The sequence below is a fragment of the Geotrypetes seraphini genome, chromosome 11 (genome assembly GCF_902459505.1).
Source record: "Geotrypetes seraphini chromosome 11, aGeoSer1.1, whole genome shotgun sequence".
Taxonomy (NCBI): domain Eukaryota; kingdom Metazoa; phylum Chordata; class Amphibia; order Gymnophiona; family Dermophiidae; genus Geotrypetes; species Geotrypetes seraphini.
Genome location: NC_047094.1, coordinates 98,736,616 through 98,753,379, shown reverse-complemented (window position 1 = coordinate 98,753,379; position 16,764 = coordinate 98,736,616).

Sequence of the window (16,764 nt, the reverse complement as noted above, 5' to 3'; positions counted from 1 at the left end):
GTTTTCAGGATATCCCTAGTGAATATGCATGAGACAGATTTGCATACATGTCACCTCCTTTATATGCAAATCTGTCTCATGAAGCTAGAGCAGAATTCATAGGGGCCACTTGGTTGAAGTGCCTGTTCTCTGTGAAAGTCTGTTCTGATACAATGTATTATATTCTGCTATTGCCAACAAGTAGTTCATAGCAGATTACATACAAAGAACTAGACACCCCATTTTACTTAACCGCGATAGCGGTTATTAGCGCAGAGAACCGCGCTGAATGCTCTGCGCTGCTCCCAACGCTCATAGCAGTTTAGGAAAAGGGATGGGGGAGATTAATTAAACTAGGGTATACATAAATAACATGACATTATCCCATTATAAAGTACTAAGATTGAATTTCTGAAACAAAATAAGTTTTAAGTGCTTTTTAAAAACTGGTTAAGAATGGCTATAGATCATATTAGAATTGGCAAGATTAACCATACAGAGGCAGCCTGATAAGGAAAGGAGAACTATAGTAAACAATCTTTTAGATACAATTGTAATGATACAGTATTCTGAACATTATAAATGTTGTCCAATCAATTGTCTGCAAATTAAATTGTTCATATATTGTGGGATCAATCCTTATAATGTTTTAAACAGCATAATTTAAACATGATTCTAGCCTCCATTGGCAACCAGTATAAAACTATATAAGAAGATGTCATTCTTTCTCATTTTCTTAATTTATAAATTAATTGAACAACTGAATTCTGTATTGTCTGCAAACGTTTATGCAGATACAGATAAACTACTGTATGTTATAGTCATCTAATTTGCTTAATATTAGTGCTTACACTATCAGTCTAAATTGATCTTTCTGCAAATATTTCCTAATACATCTAAGTTTTCTTGAAGCTCAAAAATCACTTATAGCAGGATAATTAATCTGAGTTTCCATAGTCAGTTTGCTGTCTAGAATAGTTCTTAAATTTTAAAGATGATTCTAACTTGTAATGAATACTATCTACTGTAAGAGTTAAACCTCCTTGTATGTCAGTGTTAGAAGTCTGACGAACTCTTCCAAGCTGGATCAAGGGAATCAGGATATTGTACCAACTTGAGACATCTAAACAATATTGCACATGGAAGAGCAAAAGTGTGATCTTAAGACAGTGGTGAGCAGTATTGGTCCTCAGGGGCTACAAACCAATCTAGTTTAAAGATGGGCCTCATGTATACAAGAGGCCGCTGAAAAGTTCTCAACCCAACCAACAAAGTTGAGGCAGTCTCCATCGAGGGCTATAGACTTAGTCCAGTGATTTTCCACTTTTTTGTTCCGTTGGAAAAATATGGACATCTGGTAACCCTAGCATTGGTTGATTAGCGATTAGTATTCCTCCTAAACCCCCCCTTAAAAAATCCCCCTTGTACTAGTTTTTCAGAAAGTAGGAGGGGCTGGGAGAAAACCGGGAAGAGGATATTGAAGGAAATACCTGCAGGTATGGGTGAAGATGGAGGAGATTAATTGTGGGGATGGGTGAGGATGGAATGGATCTTAGCAGGTATGGATTAAATTCCAGTGGGAACGGGTAAGGTTGAGTGAAATTTCTGTCCTGATACAACTCTTTACTACACTGGAGTCTCAGGCAAGAGAAGAAGAATATGTAGGGTTATGATATGGCTCCAGAAAAAAGAGGAAGGATTGAGGCATCTGGGTTTTACTTCCTTTGCTTTCAATGGAAATAAAGCCCAGATGTCTCTATATGACCTCCTTACCTCCATTGCTTTCAGCAGAAGTAAAACCCGGGTGTCTCAATCCATCCTCCTTTTTCTGGAGCCATATGGTAACCCTAAAAATATGCATCCCAAGACACTACGTTGCAGAAGTTCTCTTTTGAGCCCTAACCATCTAGGAAAGGTTCATGCTGGCAGCTATGGCATTGGGTTGGTGAAGAGCAAACATCACTGAGAGAGTGAAATGATTATGGGGGAGTGTTGGAAGAATGATTGGGGAAATTCAGTGACTGAAGGAATGTCTGAAAAACCTGTGCATCCCCAGGTTTAGGAAGGGGTGCAAAAAAAAAAAAAATCGAACTAAAGACCCAGTATAGATAACAAGTGAAGTGAAGAAGGCGATAGGTGACAAGAAAATGTCATTCCGAAAATGGAAAAAGGACCAAACTGAGGAAAACCGGAAGGAACACAAAAAACACCAGAAGGAATGTCACCGAGTGGTTAGAAAAGCAAAACGAGAATACGAACAGAGGCTATCAGGGGAAGCAAGAAACTTCAAAGCGTTCTTCAGATACGTGAAGGGGAAGCAACCAGCGAGGGAGGAGGTGAGACCGTTGGATGATGGCGACAGGAAGGGAGTGGTAAAAGAGGAAAAAGAGGTAGCAGATAAGTTAAACAGGTTCTTCTCATCGGTCTTCACGAGCGAGGACACATCCAATGTACCAAAACCCGAGGAGATCATAAGTGGGGATCAAGATGAAAAACTGGAGCAACTAGAGGTAAGCCATGAAGATGTCCTCCGACAGATCGATAGACTGAAAAGCGACAAATCACCGGGCCCGGACGGAATCCACCCAAGGGTACTAAAAGAACTGAGGAATGAAATAGCTGAAACACTCCGACAAATTTGTAATCTGTCCTTGAGGACTGGGGAGATACCGGAGGACTGGAAACTAGCAAATGTCACGCCTATCTTCAAAAAGGGATCGAGGGGTGACCTGGGAACTACAGACTGGTGAGCTTGACTTCAGTTCCGGGTAAGATGATGGAAGCACTGATAAAGGACAGCATCTGCGAACATATAGAAAGAAATGGACAACTTAAAACGAGCCAACATGGCTTCTGTAAGGGAAAATCGTGCCAAACAAACTTACTGCACTTCTTCGAAGGGATAAACAGCCAGATGGACAAAGGGGGATCCATAGACATCATTTACCTCGACTTCCAAAAGGCCTTCGACAAGGTACCCCATGAGCGGCTACTTAAGAAGCTGTGGAACCACGGGGTGGGAGGGGATGTACACAGATGGATCAGACACTGGTTGGCAGGTAGAAAACAAAGGGTTGGAGTGAAGGGCCAATACTTGGACTGGCAGAGGGTCATGAGCGGTGTCCCGCAGGGGTCAGTGCTGGGATCGCTGTTCAATATATTTATAAACGACCTGGAAACGGGAATGAAGTGTGAAGTTATAAAATTTGCAGATGACACCAAACTCTGCAGCAGTTTTAGAACCGCAGAGGAGTGCGAAGACCTGCAAAGGGATCTAAGCAAACTGGAAGAGTGGGCAAATAAATGGCAAATGCGCTTTAACATAGAGAAATGCAAGGTCATACATATAGGGAAAAGGAACCCGATGTTCTGCTACAAAATGGGGGGAACATTACTGGGAGAGAGTAAGCTTGAAAGAGACTTGGATGTACTGGTAGATACAACAATGAAATCATTGGCACAATATGCAGCGGCCTCAAAGAAAGCAAACAGAATGCTGGGCATCATTAAGAAGGGTATCACAACCAGGACGAAGGAAGTCATCATGCCGCTGTATCGAGCGATGGTGTGCCCGCATTTGGAATACTGTGTCCAGTATTGGTCGCCGTACCTCAAGAAGGACATGGCGATACTTGAGCGGGTTCAGAGAAGAGCGACGAAAATTATAAAAGGTATGGAAGGCTGTTCATACACTGACAGGCTGGACAAGCTGGGGCTCTTCTCCCTGGAGAAGCGGAGACTTAGAGGAGACATGATAGAAACTTTCAAGATTATGAACGGCATAGAGAAGGTAGACAAGGAAAGATTCTTCAGACTACGGGGAACCACAAGTACAAGGGGGCACTCGGAGAAACTGAAAGGGGGCAGGTTTAGAACTAACGCCAGGAAGTTCTTCTTCACTCAGCGGGTTGTGGACACATGGAACATGCTCCCGGAGGATGTGATCGGGCAGAGTACACTACGGGGATTCAAAGAGGGATTGGATAGATTCCTGAAGGATAGAGGGATTGAGGGGTACAGATAGAGGTAGATAAGGATATAGGGATAAATCAAGAAAACCTGACAGGTTGTGGACCTGATGGGACCGCCGCGGGTGCGGCCTTCTGAGCGTGATAGACCTCTGGTCTGACCCAGTGGAGGCAACTTCTTATGTTCTTATGTAGAGAAAAAGTGACTGAGGAGAATGGAAGAGGTTCAGGGGAGGAGCAGACAGTGAGGAAGAAGGTGGCTGAATGAAGGAACTGGAAAAGATTCTGGTGGAGCAGACATTGAATAGAGAAGGTGGCTGAGAGAGACTGAAGAGATAGGAAACAAGTGTGAGGGGCTGGTGTGGGGAAGAGTGAGAAGATTAGAGGAGAGCAGGGGAGGAGGGGAGAACACTGACAGGTAGTAGGGAGAGTATAGGTGGGGAATGAGTGAAAGATTGGAGGGTGGCAAAGAGACAATGAGTGGTAATATTGGAGTGGATGTGGAGTGAGGAAATTGGGAATGAGCAAGGGGTCTAATGGGATTTCAGCATGATCTAAATGAGAGACAGGATCAACGTCAAAGGAAATATTTAAGAGTGAATGTTCCCTCCTTCCTTCTCCTGATCCTGGGTCTCACCGTTCTCAGTTCATAGGCTAACCTCTTGTCCCCTCATTCCCATTCCCTTTTCTCCCTAAATCTCCCTCTCCTCCTCCTCCTCCTCTCTCTCTGTAATTTAATCTCCTATTCTCCTCTTCTCTGAGATCCTCCCCCCCTCCCTATCCACCAAATAATCTCATCGCTCATTCAGATCCCTCTCCTATGCTTATGTAAATTCCTTCTCTCTTCCCAATATCTCCCCAAAAGAACCAGAGTCTACATTTAGTAAAAAGTGCCACTGAACTGCTGTGGGCTAGACAGGCTAATGCATGCTATTTACTGCAAGCCCAATTTCATGCAATGACACCATCTTATAATAATGTGCATTAATGGAATTAGTGTGGATATTGGAGAAGAGCAAAGAATACCAAATAAAACCTCTATACCTTTGCTTCATCGACTAGAGCAAAGCTTTTGACTGTGTGGATCACACTGAACTATGGAGAACTCTGGTGCAAATGGAAATGCCCAAACACATAACTCAGCAGATAGAGAGCCTATATGAAAATCAAGAAGCTGCAGTAAGAACTGAATATGGCAACACTGATTGGTTTTCAGTAAAACGTGGTGTCAGGCAAGGATGCATCCTGTCACCTTATCTGTTTAACCTGTAAGGTGAAACCATCTTCAGAAAAGTAAATTTAGAAGAAGAGAGTGTCGGTTTCAAAGTTGGTGGCCGAAATATAAACAACCTGCGCTATGCAGATGATTCAACGCTCATCACCAGCAGCAAAGAAGACACGCTGTATCTACTGAGAAAAGTCAAAGCCGAAAGTCATAACCTGGGATTAGAACTGAACATAAACCAGACGATCATGAACGCAGAAAATAGTGAAGATTTTGAGCTTGAAGGTGATAGAATAGTTGTAAAGGATTTCGATTTCCTGAGCTCTTTTGTAAACAAAGAAGCAACCAGCAAGGAGGAAATACTCCACAGAACAGTTCTTGGTCACTCTTCAATGAAGACTCTTGACAAATTCAAAGGCAAGGAGGTAACACTCCAAACGAAGATCAGACTTGTCCAAGCACTCATTTTCTCAGGTTACGGATGCAAAAGCTGGACAGTACGGAAACAAGACAGAAAGAAGACTGATTCTTTTGAGCTTTGGTGCTGGAGAAGGATTTTAGGCATGCTGTGGACCGCCAGAAGAACTAACAAATTGATTCTGGAAGAGATCAAACCGGCTATGTCACTCGAAGCCCAAATGATGAAGTTATGACTGTCTTATTTTGGTCACTCCATCTCTCCAGAAGAGAGAGATCACTGGAGAAGGACATCACGCTTCGGAAGATCGAAGGAACCAGGCGAAGAGGGCGACCTGGAATCAGATGGCTGGACACGTTGAAAACAACCATGGGGATGACGCTGGAAGACCTTTCCGGATTTGCACAAAACCGATTTCTTTTTAGATCCGTAATTCATCAAGTCGCTAGGACTCAAGCACGAGATGATGGCACCCAAAAACTACCACAATGCAATAATATAGTCCCAAATAAATTAGCCAGGCATACAAGACTGTGACAAAAGAACTTTGGGACAGACGTGTCCTTCGTTCGGCAAGCGCCATCTAGGGGGCGCGCTGAATGCGCTGAATTGTCATTGCGCTCAGTTATCTTGCGCTAAATTGTCTCACGCTCAGTTGTCGCTGCACTGGATTGTCTTGCGCGGAGATATAGTTGCGCGTAATTGTTTTTAGCGCAATTGTCTGTGAGCGCCATTGTCATTGCACTGAGTTGTCTGCACATTGTCTGCGTGCGATTGTCTTGCGTGATTTTGGCCTGTCACTGGGTAAGAAAGGCTTCCAAGTTTCCAAGTTTTTTTGTTTTTTTTTAAGTTTCCAAGTTTATTATAAGATTTGATTCATCGCCTATTTCAAATTCTAAGCGATGTACAGTTAAAAATGACAGAATAGAGGGAGACAGACATGACTAACAAAAACTATTATTAAACATAATAAAATTCATTAAATACATACAAGGTCAAACATAAGCTGAGTTTAGAGAAGAAATACAATTTAGTTCCAAAAAGAAACAATTAAGGTAAATAACACATTGGGAAAGGGGAAAGACAATTCAAGGTTATCCCATGCTGACCAGATGATCCCCAGATTTTCAGTGGCAGATAACTAGATATTGCTGCTGAAAATCTAGGGAGATCACTAAAGCGCTATCCAGGGGTGGAGTCAGGGTAGATATTCAAGTAGCAATAATACTACTACTTATCATTTCTACAGTGCTGCTAGCCGTACACAGCGCTGTACATTAAAACATTCAAGAGACAGTTCCTGCTCAGCAGAGCTTACAATCTAAACAGGGCAAGTAGAGGGTTAGGGAGTTTCTCGGGAATGGTTACTTTACAGCAGTGGTCTCAAACTAGCGGTCCGGGGGCCACATGCGGCCCCCCCAGGTACTATTTTGAGGCCCTAGGTATGTTTATTGTAATCACAAAAGTAAAATAAAAGTTTCTTGATCATGTGTCTCTTTAGCTATAAATGACAATATTATTATTAAGACTTAGCCAAAAGGATAGATTTATAAACTATAAAGAGTTTTACCTCATGCAAAATTGTTATTTCTTTAATAAGACATTAACTATTTTTTTTTTTTTTGCGGCCCTCCATGTACCTACAAATTCAAAATGTGGCCCTGCAAAGGGTTTGAGTTTGAGACCACTGCTTTAGAGTGACTGGGGGTTAGGAGTTAAACGCAGCCTCAAAAAAGGTAGTCTTTTGTTCTGGATTTGAATAATGCCTGGGATGGAGCTTGACTTATTGACTCGAGGAATAGAGTTCCCAGGGAGGATTATAGGGAAACATGAAAGAAGAGAGATATAGAGGAGCTGCAGAGTGAATGCATTTGTAAGCCTGTAGGAGGAATTTGAACCTGGATAACTATCCAACTATCCACTTAGGGCTCCTTTTACTAAGGTGCGCTAGAGCTTTAACGCGTGGAATAGCTGCGTGCTACATTGCCGCGCCCGCCAGACCCTAACGGCAGCATTGAGCTGGCGTTAGTTCTAGAAGCGTAGCGTGCGGTAATTTCCTGTGTGCGCCAAAAACGCCAGCGCACCTTAGTAAAAGGAGCCCTGAATTTAGGACGTCAAAAGGGGTGCCAGCGCTGAATGCCTAGGCACAATTCAGCTAATGATTACAGTGACACGTCAAAACTGCGGAGGACAATCCCGCCTCGACATCTGAGCACAGGACATATGCAAACCGCCGCTTCTGACGCTTTGAGGCCTTCCTTTTTGTGCTCTAAGGGGGTGTGGGAGGAACCCCCCCACTACACTTAGAAGTCCTCGTGCTCCCATTGGGGGTATGCAGGGCCGGATTTTCCTATTGGCTAACTAGGCTTCAGCCTAGGGCCTCAAGATCAAGAGGGGCCTACATTCAAATTGTTAGCAAAATTAAAATTACACTATTCTAAAAACAGTGAACACTAAAACACTGAACTGAAAATAAGGAGAAATTCTATGCTTCGGGATCGGAACCGGCGCCGACTCGGCTTCTCCCTATTTTTTCTCGCCTTGGGAGGAGGATCGGGGAGGGAAAGACGTTAGTCCGGAAACAGATGGGCAAAGCCCAGCCCCGCGGGGAGAGAGGCAAAACGTGGATCCGTCAGGACAGGGTGGCCCAGACTGTCATCGGGGGTGGGGTGGGGGGTTTCAGTGGAAGGGGGATGGGAGGCAGGCAGGCTGGCATCGGAGGAGGGGGGTGGGGGGGTTTAATGGAAGGCAGGCAGGCAGGATGGCATGGGGGGGTTCAATGGAAGGGGGATGGGAGGCAGGCGGGCATTGGAGGGGGGGTGAGGTGAGGAAGGACGCACTGGGGGCACTATGGACATAGGAAGGGGCAATGTTGTGTGTTATGTTTGATTAGTTATTGTTACAAGTACTATATATGGTGCTGAGAATAAATGTCCAAATAAGTGTTCTCGACTTTTTTTTATTTATTATCCGTGTCACATTTTTTATAAAGGTTAGTACCAATAACAACATGTTTCATTTAACATATTGATATATATCATAGTAATGATGTATTTTATTATCTCTCATGTAATTTACAAACTTAAAAATGGGAGGTGAAAGGGCCTCATAAGTGGAATAGCCTAGGGCCTCTTTTCATCTAAATCCGGCCCTGGGGGTATGTGTATGTGGAAGAACCCCCCCCCCTACACTGAAAACTCCCGAAAAGCGAAAAAGGGAAGGAGAACAGGAGTTTTCAGTGTACTGCCCCCCCCAACGGGAGTGCGAGGACTTCTAAGTGTAGTTGGGGGGGGGTTCCTCCCACACCCCCCTCAGAGTGTAAAACAGAAGACCTGAAAGCAGCAGAAGAGGTGGTGTGCACTCAAATGTCAGTGTGGGATTGTCAGCGCGCTGTTGTCCACCGCGGTTTTGACGCATCACCGTCATCATTAGCTGAATTATGCCTGGGTATTCATGATGACCACTAGCTGAATATTACCCCCTTTATTTCTGCAGTGTAAAGTACAATCGGCATTGCTTAATGTGCAGATCTATTCTAATGTGTGCAAATCTACAAGAAATTGCTGCAGAATCTTAAAACATCAGTTGCAGGAAAGTAGAAGCTCAGAATACAGCTCCTAGAAACTTACAGAAGCATGCCCGTTGCACTTGGGTGACTATAACATTGTTTTCCCTAAGCGCCTTCAAAAACTGCTTGCTGGGGTTCGAAACTGAGGCAATTGCTGTTTACAGACTTTAGGCCTGAGTCATCCATTAGTCATAACCTAATAAGTTCTCTCCCACTCTGTGCTAACCACATAGACTCCAGGATTACAAAGCATGCTGGGCTCCATGAAAGAAAGAACGGAAAATGTAGCAAGAGCTGAAAATAATCCACCGATGAAAACAAAAACTGTGGATACAGATGTTCTGGAGATAATTTATTAAACACTGACATATAAAACCATGAAAATTCAATTTAAAAAGTACAATGATAAAAAATACTGTGATAAAAATCCAACCGGACCCTACACGGTCCGTGTTTCGGCGAACACGCCTTCCTCAGGGGTCCAATGGGTTGCAAACTCACATATAAAGAATTGGACTGAAAACAGTCTATTGTCTTTAAACATGTGAGCAAAGAACACCACAGATCGCAGACAAGCTGGTGTTTTTTTGCTACTTCAGCTTCTCTGCGGTGTACTTTGCTCACACGTTTAAAGATAATAGACTGTTTTCAGTCCAATTCTTTATATGTGAGGTTGCAAACCATTGGACCCCTGAGGAAGGTGTGTTTGCCAAAACACGGACCGTGTAGGGGCCGGTTGGATTTTTATCACAGTATTTTTTATCATTAAACTTTTTAATTTGAATTTTCATGGTTTTATATGTCAGTGTTTAATAAATTATCTCCAGAACATCTGTATCCACAGTTTTTGTTTTCATCGGTGGATTGTTTTCACTGTGGATCATTGGGTCTCCCCATTTTTCTTTGTTGTGCAAGAGCTGAAAATAAACAGGGGAAGTCAAATGCAATCACCAGTCCCATAAGATCTAAGGCAGTGTTTCTCGAACTGTGTGCTACGAAGAGATTCCGGGTATGCCATGAGAGATTCCAGAATTTTACTTCATTTAAAAAAATTCCCTTCATAAGTATACACTAGAATAGATGGCATGTACATCACGTATGCAAGAGTCTGTCAATGTTATGAGCCTCTGAGTGCGTAAGGATACAACTCCCAGACAAGCATCATTCTTTGACATGATTGCTCTTTGAAAACTAATGGCAAGTCATTTTAGTTTTATTTTTTATGCAGTAGTTATCCTAACTTGAGCAACAAAGCAATCAAGGCTTTGTTACCATTTTGATCTTCATATCTTTTCAAACTTGGGGGTCCTGCGGTAGGGGTTTAACACGCGTAATACCGCACGTTAAACCACCTGCCGTGCTAGCTGCTAACGCCTGCATTGAGCAGGCATTAGTTTTTTAGCTGGCCGCGGGGGTTAGCGTGTGATGAAATGTCCGACGTGCTAACTCCGCTAGCGCGGCTTGATAAAAGGACCCCTTGGATTTTCAGCTGTGTCAAAAATTAAGGCCCCTTTTTATCAAGCCGCGTTAAGGTTTTTTTTATTGCTGATTGCTGGGATAAAAGCTCCAACGCTCATAGGAATTCTATAAGCATCAGAGCTTTTACTGTGATAAAAAAACCTTAACACACAGCTTGATAAAAGTGGGCCTAAATCTAAAAAAAAGAGAACGACTGCACATGGTGGATGATGAAATGTGTGTTTGCTTGTCGACTATCGAGCCATGTTTTGAATTAATTTGCACTCAAAAACAAGCACATCCATTGCATTGATTAGCAATTCTATTCTATCTACTTTAGTTTCACTGTTGGTACAATTACCCATGCATAGCTTAAAGAATTTTAAATAAAAAAAACTCTCAAATTTAATTTTTTGTTGGTTTTGCAATTTTATAATTTCAATTATAATGTGCTGCAAAAAAACCATTTACTCCATTTAGTGAACATAACATAAGAATTGCCGCTGCTGGGTCAGACCAGTGGTCCATCGTGCCCAGCAGTCTGCACACGCGGCGGCCCCCAAGTCAAAGACCAGTGCTCTCAGCCTCACCTGCGTACGTTCCAGTTTAGCAGGAACTTGTCCAACTTTGTCTTGAATCCCTGGAGGGTGTTTTCCCCCTATAACAGACTCCGGAAGAGTGTTCTAGTTTTCTACCACTCTCGAAGAACTTCCTTAAGTTCGTACGAAATCTATACCCTTTCAACTTTAGAGAGTGCCCTCTCTAAAGTGTTGGAGCTAAAAAAGTTTGAGAGACACCGATCTAAGGGGGAAAGACACTCAAAGCCAGAAAAAGCTTCTCTCCGTTTAAATCACTTGTCTGCTAACCGCGTAAGTGCCAGGATAAAGCCTGTTCTAACTTTATCCACTTAGTTATTTGGGCATCAGTCTGAATATCGGCTAGTACTGGATAACTGCTGGTGGCTGCATATAACCCAGATATTCAGTACAAACGCCTTCACTGAATTCAGGAAGGTGTCATTTGTATTGTGTTTGGCACCCACAGTCATGTTGAAATGTTGGAACCAATGCCAGTGCCTGTATTAAGCCTGCCTTTGAATATTTGAGTTTAATTCAGCCTGCAGCTGTCAGCAGCTTTAAAACCACTGACTACCACATGCTGAATATCAGGGGGACATTTATTTGCTTTGGATGGAAAAATGACACTAGCATAGTGAGGGAAGTTGGCATCCAGGGTGGAAGCGCCCAGCATCGCTGTGCTATGTTCCCCGTATGCACTTGTCTGACTCAACATCGCTGCACCCCAGTACCTCTTCAAATCTTTGCTGGCAGCAAGCAGACTGTCATACCCTCTGCTCACGCTGGCTGAGCCTTCCTTCTGACTTCACTTCCTGGTCCTATGAACAGGAAGTGATGTCAGAGTATAATACTGGCACGAGTAATAATACCGCCACAATCTTGCAACTTCTAGGCGGTTTATGATCAAGAGTGCTGGACATTCAGCGAAATACAATAAGTAGATATTCAGAGGAAATACAGAGATCAGAGACCTCAGGAGGCAATAGTATAGAAATACAATTTGCTGAGCGAAAATGTAATATGTACATTTTAGTAGGTAATGTCCGACAGGACCTGTTGGGGATAAATAGGGTGTAGGACAGCCTGCTTGCTGCTGGTGAAGATTTGAAGAGGGGGAGAAAGAGAGAGTGCTCTTCAGAAACCCCTCCCATTGCCGGGGGGGGGGGAGGGGTGGAGAGAGGAGAGGTGCTGGTGCACTCCCCTCTTACTGTGGCAGCATGAAGGTGGTAGTTAATGCCTGGAAGTGGTGAGATAAAAACGGGGACAGAATTCACAAAGGTATGGGAAGAACACAGAGGATCTCTAATTAGAAAATGAATTGCATAAAGAACAAAACTTAAATGGTTGCATTGTAGGGATGGAACACAGCACACACACACACACATACGCAGGATAAGAGTCAGGCGGAGGCGTTGCCGTGGTAAGCTCCGAGCTCCTTTTATTATGCTTCTATGCTAATGACATCATAGTAACTCCCTTGATTACATGTCTAATGATTGGTGGATACAAAGTCACATGCATTTTACATTGTGCCACCCTCAACTCAGCACTTAGACAATACCTGTGTTTTTGCACATATTCAATGCCTGTCAGCTGATGTCCTATTCCAAAATAAGGACTAATTAAATAAGATAAGGGTTAATTTGTGACAGATAAGGGGGAGAAAGGGAATGATTCAGCATTCTGTCACAGGGGCTTAGAAATCAGTGTGCTGACCTCGCCCTGATTCAGAATGGCGTCCATTGCATGTATGTTTAATATGTTGAGTAGTGCTTAGATGGCAACTCTGTGAAGAACTAAGGGTAGGGCTGGATAGACTTGCATGGTCTATGTCATGTATATGGCAATTCAATTTAGGATGGACAGGAGAGGGCTTCAATGGAAACTCCAGCAATTTGGAATGTGAGAATACTGCTGGGCAGACTTTTATGGTCTGTGTCCAGCAAATGACAAGATGATTTGGATAGGATGGAGTGAACTTAGACAGCAACTCCAGTAGCTGGAACCTAAGGACAGTACCGGCAGTGGTTTAGTGAGGGTGAGAGGTGCCTGGGGCAGTGGTGCCCCTTTCCTGCCCTCTTCTCTGCCCCCACCCCTATTCGCTCCTTCCCCGCACCTCTTTAACGTTCCATGCTCGAGCAGCAACCCCAACGTGTTGCTCGCACCAGCGTCGGCTCATCCTATGATGTCACTTCCTAGGTGTGGGTCCAGGAAGTGATGTCAGAGGAAGAGCCGACACTAGTGCGAGCAGCAGGTTGGGGTTGCTACCCATTCTCGGAACATTAAAGAGGTGCGGGGGACTTTTCGCTTGTTTTACCCTATTTTTCTGGGGCGGAGGCCTTGCTTTCTATCTCTCAGGGCTCATAAGAGTCTAGGGCTCTGTTTGCAGTGTTTCCTAGACAATTCTGTTTAGGCCTCTCCGGTTGGGTTGAGCCTTTGCCTTTTTGCTGGTTTTTCTATATTGCTTGTTATTCAATCTTCAATTTCTTGCTTCGTTTCATGTTCCTGTACTTCTGTCCCTAGTATTGCTTTAGTGTGGCAGCTGCCCTTTCCATCTGGTCATGTTGGGGACAGTGGAACGGTAGATTCTGGGTGTTGGGTGGGATGGGTGGATCTAGGGGGGGAGTTGGGGGCTTTTGTTGTATATTTCTTGAATAGATATTGTATCTTTTTTTGGTCATGTTGTTTTTTCTCCTACTTGTTCAATAAAAATGGATTTCTCTAAAAAGAGGTGCAGAGGGAGGGAAGGGGCATACATGCGTGGTAATGGGGGGTGGGGGAAGGAGTGGGGGCAGAGAGGGGGATGGGCTGACAACACCCCCACCAAGATGGCACCCAGGGTGGGTTTACCCCCCCCCACACACACACACTTATTACACCACTGAGTACCGGGCAGACCTTTATGGTATACAGTATGTTCTAGAAATGCCAAAGAAAGAAAATTGAATCATGAATTGATAATGAGTGTGATTGCTGGGCATTCTGCATGAACTGTTCAGGTCATTTACATTACTTACATTACATTAGTGATTTCTATTCCACCAATACCTTGCGGTTCAAGGCGGATTACATAAGATTTATCCGGAGTTACAAGAATTGTAACTTTACATAAGAATTGTTATAGGAATTACATAGGAGTTATATAAGAATTGTCGGGAACTTGAGGCGATACATTTTGGGTAATTAGAAATAAGGGGTAGTGGGTGTGGTGGGTGGAGATTGGGAAGGAACTGGTTGTGTTAAATAGGTTTTATGTATTTTTTGAAGAGTAGGGTTTTAGTTTCTTTTTTGAAGGTTTTGTAGTCTGTGGTCGAGGACAGCAGATTGGTGATTTGTCTGTCTAGTTTTGCTGCTTTGGAGGCCATTAGATTGTCATATAGTTTTCTTCGTTTGACATTTTTGGTTGGTGGATGTGTGAATAGTGAGTGGGTTCTCCTGCGTCTGGTTGAGGTGGATTGAGTTAGTCGGTTGTTCCAGTAGGATGGGCTTTCTCCATTAATAGCTTTGAAAAGTAGGCAGTAGAATTTGAAGTGTATTCTTGCTTGTATTGGAAGCCAGTGTGAGTCGTGGTATGCTTCTGTGATGTGGTCATATTTTTTCAATGAGTAGATGAGTCTTAAGGCTGTATTTTGTATTGTTTGTGATTGCTTTATCATGGTCGCTGGGCAAAGGAGGTACAGTATGTTGCAGTAGTCAATTAGTCCTAGGATAAGAGATTGTACCACAAGTTGGAATTGTTTCTTGTCGAAGAATTTTCGGATTTGTCTTAAGTTTCTCATAGTTGCGAATGATGCTTTTATTACTATGCTACTATTCTAAAAAAAAACAACGTTAATTCCTTGTTTAGAAATTCTTCTGTTCAGCAATGACATAGTCAGATCTGAAGGAATTTAGATTGTGAGCTCCGACCGCCTCTTCCTGTAATAAAGTCGGGCAATACCAATCAGTAGCTAAACTAAACTAAACTAAACTAAACCTTAGGTTTGTATACCACATCTTCTCCACGATCGTAGAGCTCGGCACGATTTACAGGACTAAGATAGAATGGAACTCCAAAGGATGGTTGTGGATTAAGAGTAAAAGAGGAATAGGGGTTTTTAGAGAGGGGGGAGGTGTTACATTTTTGAGAAAAGCCAAGTTTTCAGATGTTTTCGGAAGAGTTGGAGGAAGCTCGAATTTCGGAGAGGGGATGTAAGGTTGTTCCAGAGCTCGGTGATTCTAAAGGGAGGGATATCCATAGTTTTCCAGCATGGGATATACTTTTTATAGACGGGAAGGATAGTTTTAATTTTTGGGAGGATCTGGTGGAATTGGGATTAGAGAAATTCCAAGATAGTGGAATAACGGGAGGAAGAATGCCGTGAAGGATCTTGAAAGTTAGGCAGGCACATTTGAAGTGGACCCTGGAGATTATTGGAAGCCAGTGAAGCTTGGACAGAAGTAGTGAGACGTGATCAAATTTACTTTTTGCGAAAATAAGCTTAGCCGCATCATTCGGAATCTGCTGGAGTCTGAGGAGGCTTTTCTTAGTTAGGCTTAAGTAGATAGAGTTTCAGTAGTCTAATCTGGAGAAGATGAAGGATTGTACAAGGACGGCAAAGTGTTTTTGATGAAAACATGATCTCACTTTCCTCAGCATATGAAGGCTAAAGAAGCATTTTTTTTTTACCAGGGAGTGGAGGTGGTCATTGAAGGATAGTGAGGAGTCCACGATGATGCCCAGAACTTTGCTTGAGAACTCAAGCTGTAGTGTGGGGCCGGAGGACAGTGGAATGGAGGTGGGTAAATGGTCTAATATTGGACCGAGCCAAAGTAGTTTTGTTTTGGACTCGTTTAGTTTCATTTGAACAGTGAGGGCCCAGTTTTAGAGGTTCGATATACATGAGGATATGTTCTCGGAGAGGTTAGTGAAGTTTGAGTCGGTCTCGAGGAGGACAAGGATGTCATCAGCATAAGTGTAAAGTGTTTCAAGGGGGGGATAGATGGAGGAGTTTCAGAGAGGACATATAGATATTGAAAAGAATAGGAGATAGAGGTGAACCTTGCGGGACTCCACATATCGGTTTCCAGGGGGAGGATGAGTTGCCGTTCATGTTAACGGTTTAAGAACAGGAACGTAAGAATTTTGAGAACCAGTCTAGAACTGTGGAGTTGATGCCTATCTCGGAGAGTTTGAAAACTAGAATATCATGATGGACTACGTCAAAAACAGCAGAAAGGTCAAATTGTAGAAAAACAGCGAACTTATTACAAGAATGAAGTTGTTGAACCTTAGAGATGAGTGAGGCCAATAGGGATTCAGCAAGTAGAATAGAGAATCTTTCTAAGTAGGATGAGAGTTGGGAAGATATGATAGACTCTAGCATCTTGGTTAGGAAAGGGATATTTGCTATTGGACGATAGCTGGATGGAGTGGAGGGGTCTAGATTAGATTTTTTCAGTAGTGGGGTCAAAGCAATGTGTCCCATTTCAGAAGAGAATAGGCCCGATAGAAGGGCAGAGTTTATAAGTTTGGTGAGAGATGCGATGGCCTCTGTGGGAATTTTCTCAAATAGTTAGGAGGGGAATGG